Genomic DNA, 4,532 nt, shown 5'->3' on the forward strand with positions numbered 1-4,532 from the left:
TCTCATTGTTACAACTTTCAGATATTGAGAGATATAAAAAGTCTGAAAAGGATGTATATGTGAAAGACAACGTACTCTGATTAATTTTATTAATATGTAAGGCTAGTTACAAAATGCTGACTGGCAAAAATAAGGAGTCCCAAAACAGAAAAATAACAATTCCTTCAGTTGCATGATATATACTGAATCTGGAAAAAAGTGTGAAGTAGTTAATCTTTTCCTTCAAAAAAAAAGAGGGAGCAATTTAATAGGTACAGGTTGAATTAATAATCTAAGTTAAAGAATGACCATTGCATTTATCATTTGTTTACCTCTCTTCAGATGTTTTAATAAGGTAGGAATTGTCATAAGTTGATCACTTTGCTACTGGCAAATTCAAAAGAACAAAATAACAGAAAAGCATTAATTTTTTAGAACTATTGAAGATTAATTACTACCCAGCAGAAATAACCTATACCATAAATGCCAAACTACTATGTTTCTCAACACAGAACAAAAGATCTGCAAATGCCAGCAAGGCTACATTGCTTATGTCTACTTTATTCTTATTCTTTTTTTATTCAAGGTCATCCCAGCAGGAAATGAAAAACAGCCATCAGCATAGTAAAAACATTCAAACAGAGCAGAGCATGAAAATTGCACAAAAGAGGTTATATAATCAAGTCAGTGCAGTAACTGGATGATGTCAATGGCACTTTAATGCTGCTTTAACTACTGCCCTGTAAAAAAATGTGTCACTTTGTTGAACAAACAAAGAGAAGGCCACCACTTTAAAAACATAAAGCCAAACCCCACTTTCAGCTATAGCACTACTTATAGTAATCCTCACTGCTAGCAGCACAACATTTTCTAGAATACCAGAGGAACCAAGATTTTTTTTGCCCCCCCCCTGGTTTTAAGATTTAGCCCTAGTGATTCTTTTACAAACAAAATTACACCATTCTCCTTTTTCTGGGCAATTAATTTTCTGGATGAATTCCTCCCTAGTCTAATTACTAGATGTGACTTTCTCTAATTTACATTGAGAGATTTTTATTATCTGTATATCAGCACTCAGCACATAAAGTAAAGCCACTGTAGTTTTCGATGGGAAACTAAAATATAATTCTTACATGGTGAGTGTGTATCCTAGTCAGTAATATTTAGTATACCATAATTTTAGTAATAAAAGTAAATGGTAGGATCACAAAAATACTGAAATGTGTAGAACAGGATGCGAAACATTGGCAGTACTCACCTTGATCACAAAACCATGCTTACAAAATTATAAAGAATTAAATCTGGATAACCTATCAATTATCTAATTAAAATAATACCTGATTTGCACAAATGCATAAGATTTGTTGAAAAGGGCTTCAAGTTTATAAGTCTTAAAAGATATATTTATCAGATACAGCTTTGGCGAATGGAGAGCTTATGACATAGCCTTCCACAAGAGCTAAGGATTTGTTTTAACTAACAATTATTTTGCCATTAGAGCTGAAAGGAAAACATTTAAATGTGAACTCAATGAAAAGCAATACAGTATTGTCTTACTAAGTCTGTAGATCCCTCTGCTGCCCTTGTTGCCAATTTTTCCAACCAGCTATACAGTGCCATTAATAGGAATCAAGCAGGATTTTCTGGTTCAAAGTTTTAGGCATGAAGGCTTAATTGTCAAGAATTATACATGGAACTTTTACTCTGGCATGATCATGGCTCTTTGTCTCATCCACCTTCAGAGTCTTCCAAAATCTATCCACTACAGAAATACTGTATTTTGAAATTAGAAATTTTATTTTATAACGCTATCTTAAAAAAAAAAAAACCAAAAAAAACACAACAACAACAAAAAACCCCAAAACACACAATAACCCCCCCCCCCTTTCATTTTAATAGTAAGGGTAGAATTCAAAGAGATTTAATGCGATTTCTGCAGTCTGATGAATTAACAAGAAAAGGTGAAATTTGTCTTTATTCCTCTCAGGGGATCTATTTCTTAAATGAAACAATGAAAAGGTTGTTGACAGTACAGCCATATGACTCATTACTGATTATTTTTGACAAAAATATCCTTCAGAAAGGGCCACTTTTTCGTCCTGCACTTGTGCTGTGTCCAACAAAATAGGGCACGATAGCTGCACATGAGTGCTGTGTTAACAGAAACACGTGATGGTTTAGGTCTTGGAACACGCACAGAGTGAAATGATGTTTGGCACAGTCTGTATTGTAAAGAGGTACTGATATATTGAAATATTTTTAGAAGATTAGCAAGAGTTGGAGATGCAACCCCTTCTTGGTTTCTCAATATTTCTTGTTTCAACTGCACTTTTCAATTAAAAAAAAAAAAAGTTTCTCATCTATAGTAGGCTAAAGAAGACACCAAAAAGGGCAGCTGACTAGTTTATGGCACACCATGAACCACTGAAACAAATGTGATTAACTGTTTTGTTTGGTTTTGTAGTTAATAATCATGTGAATTACTACTGTGAAAAAACCCACAGAAATGCTGCTTTTACGCTATAGTAATAAACTAGTCTTTCCAACTGCCAACTACCATTTTGCAAAATAAATAATGTATAAGTATATCTCTTTCTCACAGGGATGCTCGAGTCTAAATTCTATATCCATCAAATACTGATACTCTCAGAGGAAAGAACTGAAAGCCAGAAAGAAACATCATCCCCGGACCTCCCACACAGGACAAGTCACACAACAGGAGAGAAGTTCCTGTCTTAAGGCAATTACTGTTGTCAGAGCTGATCATCCCTTTGAGAAAAATATAAAACTGATACAAAAAGACCATGAGTCAACCAAAACCTAAAGCAGGTCATTCTAGTAGTTAACTACATTCACTGTTAAAAACTGGATAGTCTCACCCTGCTTCCAGCTTGAGTGTGTTTATCATCAGTTTCTGCTCACTAGAAGTAAATGGTTGTACGCAAGGTGTAGCATTGACCATTTTTCTTCAAACAGGTCCAGAAGAGTGATGCACTGAAGTTCATACATTAATTTTTTTTGCAGCAGTTCTTAAAAGATTTATAAATAAATATATAATAATAAATGCTAAAACTTCAAAAATGAGTGGGCAGGAAAATATACTCACAATTCTTTGTAATTTTTCTGATTTGTCCTATGGCAGATGAGTTCTTTCTTTACTGTCAGGAAAATGGATGCAGGTGCAATGCAAGTAAATAAGAGTGCATATTCATAAAAGAAAATACACACTGATGCAGAAGTCACCAGAGTGACAGAGGTCAGGTTGCTTCTTAAGCCTCCTGCTAGCTCTGACACTTCAGCCCCTCTCCCCCAGGACTAGCTGGCTGAGAACACCCCGCACTGGGTGAGTATCAGGGCAGAGCTGAGGACAATGAGGTCTCAGCAACAGAAGATCCTACAGTTGAAAACAGGGATGTGAGTGAGGGCTGGGAAAGAAGTAACAGACTGGGCAAACTAATATACTAGCATGGAAGTGTGATTTCTGCATCAGTGCAGTTTTGGGGACTTTTCTTTCCTCAGGGCTGGAAGCCGCACTGATGCAGTGCATGTGAGCTTGCATTGTATTTATTATATCAATAAATAACATCCAGAATCTATCTACAAAGCGGACGGTCTTACTAAAGAATGCCCATTTTGTCTCCTTCAATTAAAAGAGAAGTCTTGCAATACAAGATCAACATCAGGCCAAAGGATGTGGAAAACTGAAGGAATTATTGCTTCTAAAAATAACATCTAAATTTGACTCAAAAGCCTTTATTCATTGTAAATCTATGCATCACTCTTCCCTCTCTACTAGGTGGAAATTTTTGGAACATTACTTCCAACTGTTAAGTATTTTCCAGTTATTTCCAATACAAAGATTGCTGTATTAGATTCAAACAGACTCAGAAGTGGTATTAGAATTTATCTAGATGCTTGTTCTTATAGAATGCCAAGGACATGTTACTATTAATATGGAAAGCACTGTTGGCTTGCATAAAGAGTGAAAACAAAAATTCAGGTACTCTATCACTTGGCCACAGACCAGCTTCCTGGTTTCAGACAAAGCGATGGCGCTTCCTTCCACTTTCTGGAAAATCCCAGGTCACCTCACTGAAAAGGCTGCAGCCCTTGAAATTCTATTTTCTGCTTCCTAACGTTAACAACAGCCTGCCAGAGCAGCCAAGTTAGCTTTTTTCTTGCTCTGCCTCCAGCTCCTCCTGCTCCTGGCAAAACAAACTCAGAATGAGAACTGGGAGCGACTGGGCTGCGTTAGGACTCCTCGGACACACATATACACACACACACACACACACACACACACACACATATACACACATATATATACACACACACACATATACACATATATACATTTATATATCTCCTCATTCCTCATCAGTGCAAACAGCCTCAGCACAGGCATCTGTGCAATCCTGTCTCTTGGAAGAGGAGAAGCTGCTTTCTGCCTACACAGAGCAATGGAAGTGGCTACTAGAAGACATTCAACCTTTAAAGTATCCAACTGAGTGACTTTCAGGGAAGGAAATCTCTGGGAACAAAAAAATTATTCC

The sequence above is a fragment of the Antrostomus carolinensis genome, unplaced genomic scaffold (genome assembly GCF_000700745.2).
Source record: "Antrostomus carolinensis isolate BGI_N321 unplaced genomic scaffold, ASM70074v2 scaffold11880, whole genome shotgun sequence".
Classification (NCBI taxonomy): domain Eukaryota; kingdom Metazoa; phylum Chordata; class Aves; order Caprimulgiformes; family Caprimulgidae; genus Antrostomus; species Antrostomus carolinensis.